This window comes from Hemitrygon akajei, chromosome 19 (genome assembly GCF_048418815.1).
Source record: "Hemitrygon akajei chromosome 19, sHemAka1.3, whole genome shotgun sequence".
In the NCBI taxonomy this organism is placed as follows: Eukaryota; Metazoa; Chordata; class Chondrichthyes; order Myliobatiformes; family Dasyatidae; genus Hemitrygon; species Hemitrygon akajei.
In genome coordinates, this window is record NC_133142.1 from 59,883,549 (window position 1) to 59,900,055 (window position 16,507).

The 16,507-nt window shown below is 45.4% G+C and overlaps 1 protein-coding gene and 1 long non-coding RNA gene across 7 annotated transcripts in view; one reads left to right on the forward strand and one right to left on the reverse strand.

Annotated features, from left to right (window-relative positions):
* Window positions 1-14,399, reverse strand: part of LOC140741971 (uncharacterized) — a 236,104-nt gene extending 221,705 nt beyond the window's left edge. The window contains exon 1 of the long non-coding RNA XR_012102180.1: window positions 14,287-14,399. This is a non-coding gene — a long non-coding RNA (uncharacterized lncRNA). The remainder of the gene's footprint in view (window positions 1-14,286) is intronic.
* The window catches only part of cacna2d2a (calcium channel, voltage-dependent, alpha 2/delta subunit 2a), a 904,752-nt gene that overhangs the window by 171,365 nt on the left and 716,880 nt on the right, over window positions 1-16,507 (forward strand). The window lies entirely within an intron of this gene.

The following is a 16,507-nucleotide window of genomic DNA, read 5'->3' on the forward strand; positions in this document are numbered from 1 at the left end:
TCCTGTCCATATACCTATCCAATTTTTTTTTAAATGAAAAATTGAACCTGCCTCTACTACTTCTACTGGAAGCTCATTCCACACAGCTACCACTCTCTGGGTAAAGAAGTTCCCCTCGTGTTACCCTTAAACTTTTGCCCCTTAACTCTCAACTCATGGCCTCTTGTTTGAATCTCTCCTACTCTCAATGGAAAAAGCCTATCCACGTCAACTCTATCTATCCCCCTCATAATTTTAAATACCTCTATCAAATCCCCCCTCAACCTTCTATGCTCCAAAGAATAAAGACCTAACTTGTTCAACCTTTCTCTGTAATTTATAAGGTGTCACATTACAGCCCCGAGACAGTGTCACATTGCAGTCCTGAGAGAGTGTCACGTTGCAGCCCTGAGAGAGTGTGTGTGTGCGCGTGCGCACGCACGCACGCACGCACGCACGCACACACACACACACACACACACACACTTACTCTTCATGTGCTCTATGTACCTTGTGCACTTTACAAATGACTCACTCCACACTCCACACAGCTCACTCTGTACACAACTCACTCCATGCTCCATCTTCCTCATACTTCTGTCATGTCAGATGCATTTGTGCATGGCCTTTTTGCAATAATCTGCACAGGCAAGCATGCCTGCTCACTTTACCCTTCACTCCATCTGAGAGAAGAGCTGGGCATGGAGTGAGGGAGGAGTGGCCACAGTAGAGAATGGATGCAGTTACAGCACTACCATGCATACCGCATACTCTCTTGTACAACAAAACCCTCATTATATTCTCTCCCACCTGGTTCCCATAGGCCTTATCAACCGTATTCTTAGGTTCTTTTTTACAGAAATCCCGTTATAATCATGCCATGTTCTCCATGTTTTCGTATACACACACGTGCATGCAGGGAATGAATGATGTGTATGTCCCCGATTGAATAAAAAGCTCACCAAATGGATTGAAAGTTCTTGAAGGGTGCTTACCAGCAGCTTCTTTAGAATATTTTGGTGTGAGAAATAAGTGTTCAAATTCAAAGTAACTTTAATCCTTCCACTGATTAGAGGAAGGAGTTTATCTCACGTGGATGAACATAGAAATGTGTTGGAGAGATCTTATTGGCAGACATGGGTGGAAGAATGTGCCAATATTAGCATTGCCTCCTTCTTTTATGGTGGTGGATTGAAGTGCAAAGTTGAGTTTGTTGTCATATGCAGAAGTACACATATGCACAGATAATCAGGGTTGTGTTGGTTGTTCCAGGAAATGATTAATTGAAGGGAAGTAGGTGTTTTTGAAGCTGATGGTGTGGGACTTCAGACTCTTGTCTGAGTGTAGCTGTGAGAAGATGACATGGCCTAGATTCTGGGCATCTTTAAAGATGAACATTGCCTTCTTGACACAGTACCTCCTGTAGGTACTTCTGATAGTAGGGTTGCATGTGTTCATGATCTATTAGACTGTGTGTACTACTCTCTAAAGCAGGGTTCCCAACCTGAGGTCCAAAGAAACCTTGGTTAATGGGAAGGCTCCATGGCATGGAAAATGCTGGCAACCTCTGCTCTACAGCTTCTTATGTTCTTTCAGATTTGAAATGCTGCATCAGATCATGGTGCGACTAGTACATCTGCAGTAGTCTGTTAGAATGTTTGATGACAACCTGAACCTCCATAACCTCCTATGAAAGTTAAGGTACTTTCCTTATGATTGTACTGATGTGCTAGACCCAGGACACGGTCATTCAATATACTGATTCCCTGGAGCTTAAAGTGGACATGTAAAGAAGTAAAAAGTCTGTGAGTTACCATGAGGGTTTGAAAGCAGTGAAAACTCACGAGACATCTTGAAACTGTATTTGTTTTTATTTTATTTCTTACATCCAAGGGTGTAAAAGTTTTTTTTTGCGACTCTATCGTACTGTACAAGCAATAAGGAAGGGAAATGTGGGAGGATATTGCCCAAACACTAAGATTGTATACATAACTGTTTTGTATACATGTATGTACAGTTCGATATGCAATCAGATCAATGTGCATTGATCAATCTGATGGCCTGGTGAAAGAAGCTGTCCCGGATCCTGTTGGTCCGGCCTTAATACTGTGGCCTTGAGCTGCCTCCGCAGACTTCTCCACGTACGATGGCAGGACAAAGTCCCAGACACGGAGGTCCTGGAGCAGGCTAGCACCCACAGCGTCTACACCCTCCTACAGAAAGCCCAAGCCAGATGGGCTGGCCATGTCGTCAGGATGTCTGACAGTCGGCTATCAAAACAGCTGCTGTATGGAGAGCTGAGCCAGGGCAAGCGCTCAGTTGGAGGGCAGAAGAAACGTTTCAAAGACTGCCTCAAAGTGTCCCTCAAAGACCTCAACATCAATCCCAGTAGCTGGGAATCACTTGCTCTGGACCGCCCAACCTGGTGGAGCAGGACCACTGAAGGAGCGTATGCAGCAGAAATCAGACGCACCGCAGAGGCTCACAGGAAACGCGCCGCGCGCAAGGCTCGAGCTACCTCCACTTCCACTGCAGCACCTACCCTCATGTGTCCCACATGTGGGCGAGCTTTCAGGGCCCGGATTGGCCTCACCAGTCACCTCCGGATCCACAGTCACAAACCCTCCACCTGACAGAAGTCGTGGTTGTCTTCGACTCCGAAGGACGAACAACAACAACAATGCTGTGGTACCGTTTGCCAGACAGTAGCAGCTGAAACAGTTTGTGGTTGGGGTGGCTGGAGTCCCTGATGATCCTGCAGGCCCTTTTAACACACCTACTGCTGTAAATGTCCTGAATAGAGGAAAGTTCATATCCACGGGTGCTGTACCACTCCCTGCAGTGCCCTGCAATTGCCATACCAGGCAGTGACACGGCCAGTCAGATGGTGCCCCTGTAGAAAGTCTTGGGGATTTAGGGACTCATGCCAAACTTCTTCAGCCTTCTGAGGTGAAAGAGGTGCTGTTGTGCTTTTTTCACCACATAACCAGTTTGTACAGTCCAGGTGAGATCCTCTGTGATGTGTATACTGAGGAATTTGAAACTACTCATCTTCTCAACTACAGTCCCATTGATGTCAATGGGGGTTAGCCTGTCTCTGTTCGTCCTGCAATCTACGATCAACTCCTTCATTTTTCAATGTTGAGGGAGAGGTTGTTTTCTTGGCACCACTGTGTCAGGGTGTTGACTTCTCCTTTGTAGACTGTCTCATCATTGTTGGAAATAAGGCCTATCAATGTCCTGTCTTCTGCAAATTTGATCAGCAGATTGGAGCTGTGCATGGCAACACAGTTGTGGTACACAGGGAGTAGAGGAAGGGGCTCAGGACACAGTTCGGGGGTGGGGGGTCCTGTGTTGAAGGATCAAAGGGGCGGGGGTGAGGGAAACCTTCCTAACCACCTACCAGCGATGCAACAGGAAGAACTGAGGTATTTATCGCTAATTAAAGTCCATGTTTCTGTTGAGGAACTTTATGATATGATCATACAAACCCTTGTTAGAAATTTATTGAAGAAATCTAAATTCAGTTAATCTTTGAGGGAGAAAATATGAGTATTGAAGTTGCAGTTTCTAATTTACATTAATGACTTAGATTCAGATGGTCAATTGAAACTGGTCAAATTTGTAGATGACCTCAAAAGGGCAGGGTCAGTTGAATCTGAGTTGAAGAGGGCATAGCAGGAGGGTGAGGGCATAACAGGAGGGTGAGGTCACGACAGGAGTGTGAGGCATAACAGAAGGGTGAGGTCACGACAGGAAGGTGAAGGCACGACAGGAGGGTGAGGTCACGACTGGAGGGTGAGGTCACGACAGGAGGATGAGGTCATGACAGGAGGGTGAGGGCACGACAGGAGGATGAGGTCACGACAGGAGGGTGAGGGCACGACAGGAGGGTGAGGTCACAACAGGAGGGTGAGGTCACGACAGGAGGATGAGGGCACGACAGGAGGGTGAGGTCACAACAGGAGGGTGAGGTCACGACAGGAGGATGAGGTCACGACAGGAGGGTGAGGTCACGACAGGAGGATGAGGTCACGAGCAAACAGAAAAGATAAAAAACACACACTGTATGAAATTGAATTAACTAAGGCTGGAGTTCAGAAATTTTTAGGATGTGATGGTTTAGTCTTCACAAGTTCCTGTAGAGACCTTCTCTTCATAACAAATGGGGTTTGTTTTTACAGGTGTCTTTGTGTCGATTTTGTCCACAGTGGGTTTTGTACACAAAAGCCACTCACTATGGTGACCTTATCTCCACAGTATTATAATGAATGGCACTGAAAGCAAGAAGACTGTTTTGAAAGACTGGTAACTAAAAGTGGAGAGAGAGGGGAAATAATTTCTGCCATTTGAAGGAGTGAACATATACACAAATGTCGGTCTTTAAGGTTAATCATATTACGGAGCTTGTGCGTACGTAGGTGTGTCCATGTATCGGGCGTTTGTAACCTTGGGGCAGCGTCTATTGCAGAAAATAATGACCTGAAAATGCTGGATGATGAATGTCTAGCAGAACGATACAATGCGTGTCAGCTCAGAGAACTCATATCCCACCTGTAGTGAGTCCCTTTCTGGTTGCCTAGTTACAGGGATGTGATCAGGGATGCGGTAAAGTGAGCATCAATTAATCACAAGTGCAAGAAGCCCGAATCAAAATGAAATATTACGGAAACAGTATTTGAAAGGAGGTGACTGAGAGGTGTTCACTGATTCTGATGTGGAGCAATCTAATGCTGAGTGTTATCAACAGCTCTGCAGGATTGGCTCTGCTTTAATACTTGGATAGCAAATCACCTGGAAATCCCTGCTGCTGAATGTGTTGGAGAGGAGATGCATGCAGGAAGTACACTACCCTCTCTGAAATACCCCCGCAGTCCCAGCTGCCTCAGCCCTGACGTTACTTGAGAGATAGCTGGACAAAGATCCCAAGCGCATGTCACACTCCAGATGCTAGTCTTTGTGTCTTCCCAATTAATTAGCTTCTAAAAATAAACTTACTAGGGTAAGAGATTTGTATAATTTTAAAGTGTTGTATTGGTTAAGGATACAAAGCTTGAGCTAATTAATGGCTCACATAATATTGCTTATCAAATCTCCTTTTGGTAATGCCACAGGGCCTGAGTTGTGGTGTAGAAAATATTGCTCTGAGATTTAGAGAGTGGTTGGATACTTTGTAAGGCAGAGAATGGAGCAGGAGTGTACACATACACTGAAATGTACTCATTAAAATGAATTTTTTCTGCTTTAAATGATGCTGTTTGTTGAAAGGCCATGTTCACATACGATGGTGTGAATCTTTAAAGGCTGCACGATAAAGGTACTTACATCAAGACACCCTTTTTAAAATGTGATGTGTGGCGGTTGCTGCTGTACAGTCAAGTGTGGCAATCGATTTGTCTACAACCAGCGAAGTGACTAATACATTATCGAAAGTCCAAATTCAACGAGAGTAGGAGTTGGTTAGTGTAACCTCGCCAATGAGAGTGAAGAGTTGGGTTGTGTAACCTTGTCAACGGGAGTGAGGAGTTGGTTAGTGCAACCTTGTCAACGGGAGTGAGGAGTTGGGTAGTGTAACCTTGTCAATGGGAGTGTGGAGTTGGGTAGTGCAACCTTGTCAACGAGAGTGAGGAGTTGGGTAGTGTAACCTTGTCAACGAGAGTGAGGAGTTGGGTAGTGTAACCTTGTCAACGGGAGTGAGGAGTTGGGTAGTGTAACCTTGTCAACGAGAGTGAGGAGTTGGGTAGTGTAACCTTGTCAACGAGAGTGAGGAGTTGGTTAGTGTAACCTTGTCAACGGGAGTGAGGAGTTGGTTAGTGCAACCTTGTCAACGGGAGTGAGGAGTTGGGTAGTGCAACCTTGTCAATGGGAGTGAGGAGTTGGTTAGTGCAACCTTGTCAACGGGAGTGTGGAGTTGGTTAGTGTAACCTTGCCAACAAGAGTCAGGAGTTGGGTAGTGCAACCTTGTCAACGATAGTGAGGAGTTGGGTAGTGCAACCTTGTCAACGGGAGTGAGGAGTTGGGTAGTGCAACCTTGCCAACGAGAGTGAGGAGTTGGGTAGTGCAACCTTGTCAATGGGAGTGAGGAGTTGGGTAGTGCAACCTTGCCAACAAGAGTCAGGAGTTGGGTAGTGCAACCTTGTCAACGGGAGTGAGGAGTTGGGTAGTGCAACCTTGCCAACGAGAGTGAGGAGTTGGGTAGTGCAACCTTGCCAACGGGAGTGTGGAGTTGGGTAGTGTAACCTTGTCAACGGGAGTGTGGAGTTGGTTAGTGCAACCTTGTCAACGGGAGTGAGGAGTTGGTTAGTGCAACCTTGTCAACGGGAGTGAGGAGTTGGTTAGTGCAACCTTGTCAACGGGAGTGAGGAGTTGGGTAGTGTAACCTTGTCAACGGGAGTGAGGAGTTGGGTAGTGTAACCTTGTCAACGGGAGTGAGGAGTTGGGTAGTGCAACCTTGTCAACGAGAGTGAGGAGTTGGGTAGTGTAACCTTGTCTACAAGAGTCAGGAGTTGGTTAGTGTAACCTTGTCAACGGGAGTGTGGAGTTGGTTAGTGCAACCTTGTCAACGAGAGTGAGGAGTTGGGTAGTGTAACCTTGTCAACGGGAGTGAGGAGTTGGGTAGTGCAACCTTGTCAACGAGAGTGAGGAGTTGGGTAGTGTAACCTTGTCTACAAGAGTCAGGAGTTGGGTAGTGTAACCTTGTCAACGGGAGTGTGGAGTTGGTTAGTGCAACCTTGTCAACGGGAGTGAGGAGTTGGGTAGTGTAACCTTGTCAACGGGAGTGTGGAGTTGGTTAGTGCAACCTTGTCAACGGGAGTGAGGAGTTGGGTAGTGCAACCTTGTCAACGGGAGTGAGGAGTTGGGTAGTGTAACCTTGTCAACGGGAGTGAGGAGTTGGGTAGTGCAACCTTGTCAACGAGAGTGAGGAGTTGGGTAGTGTAATCTTGTCAACGGGAGTGAGGAGTTGGGTAGTGTAACCTTGCCAACAAGAGTCAGGAGTTGGGTAGTGCAACCTTGTCAATGGGAGTGTGGAGTTGGTTAGTGCAACCTTGTCAACGGGAGTGAGGAGTTGGGTAGTGTAACCTTGCCAACGAGAGTGAGGAGTTGGTTAGTGTAACCTTGCCAACGATAGTGAGGAGTTGGGTAGTGTAACCTTGTCAACGAGAGTGAGGAGTTGGTTAGTGCAATCTTGTCAATGGGAGTGTGGAGTTGGTTAGTGCAACCTTGTCAACGGGAGTGAGGAGTTGGTTAGTGCAACCTTGTCAACGGGAGTGAGGAGTTGGGTAGTGTAACCTTGTCAACGAGAGTGAGGAGTTGGTTAGTGTAACCTTGCCAACGATAGTGAGGAGTTGGGTAGTGTAACCTTGTCAACGAGAGTGAGGAGTTGGTTAGTGCAATCTTGTCAATGGGAGTGTGGAGTTGGTTAGTGCAACCTTGTCAACGGGAGTGAGGAGTTGGTTAGTGCAACCTTGTCAACGGGAGTGAGGAGTTGGGTAGTGTAACCTTGTCAACGAGAGTGAGGAGTTGGTTAGTGTAACCTTGTCAACGAGAGTGAGGAGTTGGGTAGTGTAACCTTGCCAACGGGAGTGAGGAGTTGGGTAGTGTAACCTTGCCAACGGGAGTGAGGAGTTGGTTAGTGCAACCTTGTCAACGGGAGTGAGGAGTTGGGTAGTGTAACCTTGTCAACGAGAGTGAGGAGTTGGGTAGTGCAACCTTGTCAACGAGAGTGAGGAGTTGGTTAGTGTAACCTTGTCAACGAGAGTGAGGAGTTGGGTAGTGTAACCTTGCCAACGAGAGTGAGGAGTTGGGTAGTGTAACCTTGCCAACGAGAGTGAGGAGTTGGGTAGTGTAACCTTGCCAACGAGAGTGAGGAATTGGGTAGTGTAACCTTGTCAATGGGAGTGAGGAGTTGGGTAGTGTAACCTTGCCAACGAGAGTGAGGAATTGGGTAGTGTAACCTTGTCAATGGGAGTCAGGAGTTGGGTAGTGTAACCTTGCCAACGAGAGTGAGGAGTTGGTTAGTGCAACCTTGCCAACGGGAGTGAGGAGTTGGTTAGTGTAACCTTGTCAACGAGAGTGAGGAGTTGGGTAGTGTAACCTTGTCTACGATAGTGAGGAGTTGGGTGGTGTAACCTTGTCTACAAGAGTCAGGAGTTGGGTAGTGCAATCTTGTCAACGGGAGTGAGGAGTTGGGTAGTGTAACCTTGTCAACGAGAGTGAGGAGTTGGGTAGTGCAACCTTGTCAACGAGAGTGAGGAGTTGGGTAGTGTAACCTTGTCAACGAGAGTGAGGAGTTGGGTAGTGTAACCTTGTCTACAAGAGTCAGGAGTTGGTTAGTGCAACCTTGTCAACGGGAGTGAGGAGTTGGGTAGTGCAATCTTGTCAACGGGAGTGAGGAGTTGGGTAGTGCAATCTTGTCAACGAGAGTGAGGAGTTGGTTAGTGTAACCTTGTCAACGAGAGTGAGGAGTTGGTTAGTGTAACCTTGTTAACGAGAGTGAGGAGTTGGGTAGTGTAACCTTGTCAACGAGAGTCAGGAGTTGGTTAGTGTAACCTTGTCTACAAGAGTCAGGAGTTGGGTAGTGTAACCTTGTCAACGGGAGTGTGGAGTTGGTTAGTGCAACCTTGTCAACGGGAGTGAGGAGTTGGGTAGTGTAACCTTGTCAACGGGAGTGTGGAGTTGGTTAGTGCAACCTTGTCAACGGGAGTGAGGAGTTGGGTAGTGTAACCTTGTCAACGGGAGTGTGGAGTTGGGTAGTGTAACCTTGTCAACGGGAGTGTGGAGATGGTTAGTGCAACCTTGTCAACGGGAGTGAGGAGTTGGTTAGTGCAACCTTGTCAACGGGAGTGAGGAGTTGGGTAGTGTAACCTTGCCAACGGGAGTGAGGAGTTGGGTAGTGTAACCTTGTCAACGAGAGTGAGGAGTTGGGTAGTGTAACCTTGCCAACGGGAGTGAGGAGTTGGTTAGTGTAACCTTGTCTACAAGAGTCAGGAGTTGGGTAGTGTAACCTTGTCAACGGGAGTGAGGAGTTGGGTAGTGCAATCTTGTCAACGAGAGTGAGGAGTTGGTTAGTGTAACCTTGTCAACGGGAGTGTGGAGTTGGTTAGTGCAACCTTGTCAACGGGAGTGAGGAGTTGGTTAGTGTAACCTTGTCAACGGGAGTGTGGAGTTGGTTAGTGCAACCTTGTCAACGGGAGTGTGGAGTTGGTTAGTGCAATCTTGTCAACGAGAGTGAGGAGTTGGTTAGTGTAACCTTGTCAACGGGAGTGTGGAGTTGGTTAGTGCAATCTTGTCAACGAGAGTGAGGAGTTGGTTAGTGTAACCTTGTCAACGGGAGTGTGGAGTTGGTTAGTGCAACCTTGTCAACGAGAGTGTGGAGTTGGTTAGTGCAATCTTGTCAACGAGAGTGAGGAGTTGGTTAGTGTAACCTTGTCAACGAGAGTGAGGAGTTGGTTAGTGCAACCTTGTCAACGAGAGTGTGGAGTTGGTTAGTGCAATCTTGTCAACGAGAGTGAGGAGTTGGTTAGTGTAACCTTGTCAACGGGAGTGTGGAGTTGGTTAGTGCAACCTTGTCAACGGGAGTGAGGAGTTGGGTGGTGTAACCTTGTCTACAAGAGTCAGGAGTTGGGTAGTGTAACCTTGTCAACGGGAGTGAGGAGTTGGGTAGTGCAATCTTGTCAACGAGAGTGAGGAGTTGGTTAGTGTAACCTTGTCAACGAGAGTGAGGAGTTGGTTAGTGTAACCTTGTTAACGAGAGTGAGGAGTTGGGTAGTGTAACCTTGTCAACGAGAGTCAGGAGTTGGTTAGTGTAACCTTGTCTACAAGAGTCAGGAGTTGGGTAGTGTAACCTTGTCAACGGGAGTGTGGAGTTGGTTAGTGCAACCTTGTCAACGGGAGTGAGGAGTTGGGTAGTGTAACCTTGTCAACGAGAGTGAGGAGTTGGGTAGTGTAACCTTGTCTACAAGAGTCAGGAGTTGGGTAGTGCAACCTTGTCAACGGGAGTGTGGAGTTGGTTAGTGCAACCTTGTCAACGGGAGTGTGGAGTTGGTTAGTGTAACCTTGCCAACGGGAGTGAGGAGTTGGTTAGTGTAACCTTGTCAACGAGAGTGAGGAGTTGGGTAGTGTAACCTTGTCAACGAGAGTGAGGAGTTGGGTAGTGTAACCTTGCCAACGGGAGTGAGGAGTTGGTTAGTGTAACCTTGTCAACGAGAGTGAGGAGTTGGTTAGTGTAACCTTGCCAACGGGAGTGAGGAGTTGGTTAGTGTAACCTTGTCAACGAGAGTGAGGAGTTGGGTAGTGTAACCTTGTCAACGAGAGTGAGGAGTTGGGTAGTGTAACCTTGCCAACGGGAGTGAGGAGTTGGTTAGTGTAACCTTGTCAACGAGAGTGAGGAGTTGGTTAGTGTAACCTTGTCAACGAGAGTGAGGAGTTGGGTAGTGTAACCTTGTCTACAAGAGTCAGGAGTTGGGTAGTGCAACCTTGTCAACGGGAGTGTGGAGTTGGTTAGTGCAACCTTGTCAACGAGAGTGAGGAGTTGGGTAGTGTAACCTTGTCTACAAGAGTCAGGAGTTGGGTAGTGCAATCTTGTCAACGAGAGTGAGGAGTTGGTTAGTGTAACCTTGTCAACGAGAGTGAGGAGTTGGTTAGTGTAACCTTGTTAACGAGAGTGAGGAGTTGGGTAGTGTAACCTTGTCAACGAGAGTCAGGAGTTGGTTAGTGTAACCTTGTCTACAAGAGTCAGGAGTTGGGTAGTGTAACCTTGTCAACGGGAGTGTGGAGTTGGTTAGTGCAACCTTGTCAACGGGAGTGAGGAGTTGGGTAGTGTAACCTTGCCAACGGGAGTGAGGAGTTGGTTAGTGTAACCTTGTCAACGAGAGTGAGGAGTTGGGTAGTGTAACCTTGTCTACAAGAGTCAGGAGTTGGGTAGTGCAACCTTGTCAACGGGAGTGTGGAGTTGGTTAGTGCAACCTTGTCAACGGGAGTGTGGAGTTGGTTAGTGTAACCTTGTCAACGGGAGTGAGGAGTTGGTTAGTGTAACCTTGCCAACAAGAGTCAGGAGTTGGGTAGTGTAACCTTGCCAATGGGAGTGAGGAGTTGGGTAGTGTAATCTTGTCAACGGGAGTGAGGAGTTGGGTAGTGTAACCTTGCCAACAAGAGTCAGGAGTTGGGTGGTGTAACCTTGTCTACAAGAGTCAGGAGTTGGGTAGTGCAATCTTGTCAACGAGAGTGAGGAGTTGGTTAGTGTAACCTTGTCAACGAGAGTGAGGAGTTGGTTAGTGTAACCTTGTTAACGAGAGTGAGGAGTTGGGTAGTGTAACCTTGTCAACGAGAGTCAGGAGTTGGTTAGTGTAACCTTGTCTACAAGAGTCAGGAGTTGGGTAGTGTAACCTTGCCAACGAGAGTCAGGAGTTGGGTAGTGTAACCTTGTCTCCAAGAGTGAGGAGTTGGTTAGTGTAACCTTGTCAACGAGAGTGAGGAGTTGGGTAGTGTAACCTTGCCAACGAGAGTGAGGAGTTGGTTAGTGTAACCTTGTCAACGAGAGTGAGGAGTTGGGTAGTGTAACCTTGCCAACGAGAGTGAGGAGTTGGGTAGTGTAACCTTGCCAACGAGAGTGAGGAATTGGGTAGTGTAACCTTGTCAATGGGAGTGAGGAGTTGGGTAGTGTAACCTTGCCAACGAGAGTGAGGAGTTGGTTAGTGTAACCTTGTCAACGAGAGTGAGGAGTTGGGTAGTGTAACCTTGCCAACGAGAGTGAGGAGTTGGGTAGTGTAACCTTGCCAACGAGAGTGAGGAATTGGGTAGTGTAACCTTGTCAATGGGAGTGAGGAGTTGGGTAGTGTAATCTTGTCAACGGGAGTGAGGAGTTGGTTAGTGTAACCTTGCCAACAAGAGTCAGGAGTTGGGTAGTGCAACCTTGTCAACGAGAGTGGGGAATTGGTTAGTGTAACCTTGTCAACGAGAGTGAGGAGTTGGTTAGTGTAACCTTGCCAATGAGAGTGAGGAGTTGGGTAATGTAAACTCGCATTCCCCCAGCATCTATAGAAAAATTATTAGTTCTCTAAACAAGCACACAACTCATAAGTTTCTTTTAAATTTTCCCCTCTCATCTTAAACCTATGCCCCTTAGTTTTTGGTTCCATTTCCCTGGGGAAAATGCTGCATGCATTCACCCTTTCTGTGCCACTTATGATTTTACAAGGTCACTCCTCAGTCCCCTAGCTCCAAGGATTAAGTTCCCAGTCTGCCTACTCTCTCCCTATAATTCCTGGCAACATCGTCATGTTAGCAGCCAAAGTAGACATTCATCATGTTTTCTTCAAGCTTCATGCAACATCAGAAAAGAAGCTTATCTAATAATGGTAATGCTGTGCATGGAATATTGTGCACAGCTCTGAAGAAGCTTGCCATTGCTAAGATGGCTGAGTTGCCTTATTGTGGAGAGTAATTCCCTTCAATATAGAAGAATTAAAAGTTGACCTATAAAATTCACAAGAAGGATATTAGGGTAAATGTTAGAGAGACAGTTTCCCTTGGATGAATATTCCAGAACTTAAATCCCACCCTCTCCAAATATTTTAATCCTACAGCTGGTGACTATTTAGAACTAAATGGAGACTTTTTTTTGATTCAAGGTTATTTGGAATTCTATACCTTAGAATCATGGGTGTATAATCAATGATTATTTTAAGATCAACTGATTTTCAGATACCAATAGAATCAGGGCACAGAGCATGAAGGTATAATTAAGGTAGAAGTTCAACCAGAGTCTTATTGAAAGATGAATCAAGTTTGAGAGACTGAATGACTGACACGGACACCTACTTCCATTTCTGGTCAACAAACAGACACTAGCAGACCTGATCTGCAAAAACAATTCATGATTATTTGATTACCTACCTGATACAACAGTCTTAACTTTTTTCTTGATAGCAATTCATGAACTGTTTAGTCAAGGAAAACCTTTCTTACAGATGAGTTGAAATTGCCCATTCAAACCTGGTTCTATAAGTTTTCATAATTCAAATTCATGTCATCTATGAATCAAGAGATGCAGATTGAAAAACATTAAATTCCTGTTCATTTATTTGCTTTTTCCCATTGATTCTGTGAGTGAATTCTGTACTCAGATTTATGGGTAGTGATTAGTGAATGTGAGGGTGAATTTTTGTTAGCTGAATAACCATAACACACAGGTCGCATTTGTTAACATCCACTTGTTCCCTTAACATCAGATTGGCATCACTGGCAATGAAAACATTAGAAAGAGAAGGAGCAGGAGACCAGTCAGCTCTTTGCCCGGCTTTGCCATTAACATAAGATTTTTATTTTACCTTGGTGCTCGAATGGCTGCTCATCCCTTGATTTTGTTAATATCCAGAGGTTTTCTTTGGAAAGTTTTCCTTTAGGCACTTGGTGTCTCGGTATTGTGGTGCTTTCAAATTAATAAATTGGGTCTCAATGTGTGACAGTTTTATGCTGCGCCAGAGTGTCATTATTTTTCATGAAATGGCTGTTTCATGAGTGAAGGATTTTTCCTGACCAATTCAACAGACTGAAAACATTTATACTCTTCTGGAAGTGACACAGCAAACATATTCCTGAGGTGAAAGTTGAATATAGGCAGTTGGTAATTGTGAAGGTTCAGGGATCAGGTTATTTCTCAGATCTACATGAGGATTTTTCTCAGATTTGTTCACATAATCTGAGCCCATGCTGAGTTCTCTGTGGCAACTTCAGGAAAGCTTGGTGTTTTACAGAGTTCCTTTTACCCTTTGTTGCAGTTGGTGTGTGAAATGATGTTAACAGCTGTTAACTGACATCCTGTTTGTGGTGGCAGCCGCCCTTGGAATAGTGTCACCTCAGTAAACGTGGGGGAGGTTAATTTTTGTTTGAAGGTGGTCCTTCATAGAAATGATGTCTTTAATGATGTATGTGTTCTGCCACACATTAGAAGCTCAAACTGATGAGTCCCATTAAACCTTGAAATGAATGTCATTCCCACATTGCTAAGGTACAAGGATAAAATGAAATGTTTGAAGGACAGTTGTGATTCATTACTTTACGTTCCCAACATGGATTCACTTCCTTTCACATATGCAATGATCAGTAAAAATCAGCTGGTCCGTAGATGGGATCTGTGTGTGCACAGTGGTAGACCTGCAGTCTGAGTTCTGAGTCTTTCATTGTCTAGCTCATTACACTCCATGCATTGTCTATCCCCAGAATGAGAACTTTGGGAAACATGTTGGTGAAAGATTACTCCCGATAATCAGCAAGATTCAATGACAAACAATCTCATTCAGCAGTAACCTGCTTCTTGGTGCCCGGCTTGGTCCTGATGACAGCTGAAAGAGCAGAATTCCAGGTGTCAGACAAGAAAAACATCACGGCAGCATCTGTCCAAGTATTGCTTCGAGCGGTCCCGGCAATGCTGAATACTGTGGACATCAAAGAATCGGAATCAGGTTTATTATCTCTGACGTGTATTGTGAAATGTGTTGCTTTGCAGCAGCAATACTTTGAAATACATTAAATATTCTCTACATTACAATAAGAAATATAAAAAAAGTAAATCAGCAAAAAGAGAGCAGAAATAGTGAGGTGGTATTCATGGGTTCATTGTCTATCCAGAAATCTGATAGCGGAGTGGAAGAAGCTGTTCTTAAAAGGTTGAATGTGTGTCTTTAGGTTCCTGTACCTCCTCTCAATGAGAAGAGGGCATGTTTTGGCTGGTGGGAGTCCTTAATGATGAATGCCACATTTTTGATGCATCACCTTTTGAAGATGTCCAAATTGGTGGGGAGGCTAGTGCCCATGATGGAACTAGCTGAGTTTACAACCTCCTGCAGCTTTTTCTGATCATGTGCATTGGCCTTTCAGATCAGACAGTGACGCAACCAGTTAGAATGTTCTCCAAGGTACATCTGTAGAAATTTGTGAGAGTCTCTGATGACAAACCAAATCTCCTTAAACTCCTAATGAAACATAGAGAAAACATTCTATTCTTTGTAGTTTATCTTGGGAGAAAGGAATAATTGTTGTTGCTTAAAGTCAATTTGAGGGACTTGGGAGTACTTGTGCAAGACTCCCAGAAAGTTAATTCACAGGTTGAGTCTATGGTAAAGAAGGCAGATGTATTGTTGGCATTAATGCCAAGGGGAATAGAATATCAAAGCAAAGAGATAATCTTGGGGCTTTATAAGGCATTAGTCAGGCCATACTTGGAGTACAGTTTTGGGCCCCATATCTCAGAAAGGATATGTTGTCATTGGAGAGAGTCCAGAGGAGATTCACGAGGATGATTCTGGGAATGAAGTGATTAACATATGAGGAGTGTTTGGCAGCTTTGGGCCTGTACTCACTGGAATTTAGAAGAATGCGGGGGATCTCGTTGAAACCTGCTGAACTTTGAAAGGACTCGACAGCCTCAAAATTGAGGGGTGACCTTTTAGAGCAGAGTTAAGGAGGAATATTTTTAGCCAGAGAGTAGTAAATCTGTGGAGTGCTCTGCCACAGACTGTGGTGGAGGTCAAGTACATCCGTATATTTATGGCGGAAGTTGATCATTTTCTGATCGGTCAGGGCATCAAAAGATATGGCGAGAGAGCAGGTGTATGGGGTTGAATGTGATTCAGGATCAGCCATGGTGGAATGGTGGAGCAGACTCGATGAGCTGAATGGCCTAATTCTGCTCCTTTGTCTTATGGTCTTATTCCAACCTTAGGATGTCACTACTGGAGTTCCTCGAGGTAGCCCAACCATCTTCAGATGCTTCATGACTGACTTTAACTTTTGTTAAAGTTAGAAAGGGGGACATTGACTGTTTTCATGCAATGTTGAATTCTATTTGCAACCCTTCATCAAGATAATTAGTCTGTGCTTATACACTCTAAGACCTAGACAACATACAGGCAGAGTTGATAAGTAACAAATAACATTCATGCCACAAAAGTGAAAAATGTTACCATTTCCAGCAAAATAAAATCTAGCTTCCAGTGGCAGCACCCCCAACACTCCACACCCCTCGCCATTCACATTCTGAAGTTTACTACAGACCTGAAACCCAATTGCACCAGCTCTGTAAATGCAACATCTATAAGAGTTGGTCAGAGGTTGGGTACCAGGTAGCAAGCGATTAAGCTGACACCCCAAGGCATTTCTAACTTCAAAGAGGCACAAGATTAGGAGTAGGTTGTAACATTCTTATCCGGAGTCCAACGCAAACAACTCTCAACCCTTTTGAAACCATCTGGGATAAAGCCATCCACTGGATTGATCAAGTACCTTGTAGAACATAGAAATCTACAGCACATTATCTTCAGCCAACAATGTTGTGCCAACCATGTAGCCTACTCTAGAAACTACCTAGAATTTCCCTACCGCATAGCCCTCTAATTTTCTAAGCTCCATGTACCTATCTAAGAGTCTCTTAAAATACCCTATTGTATTCACTTCCACCACCTTTACTGGCAGTGCATTCCATGCACCCACCAGACTCTGTGTGAAAAACTTGCCTCTGGCATCCCCTTTT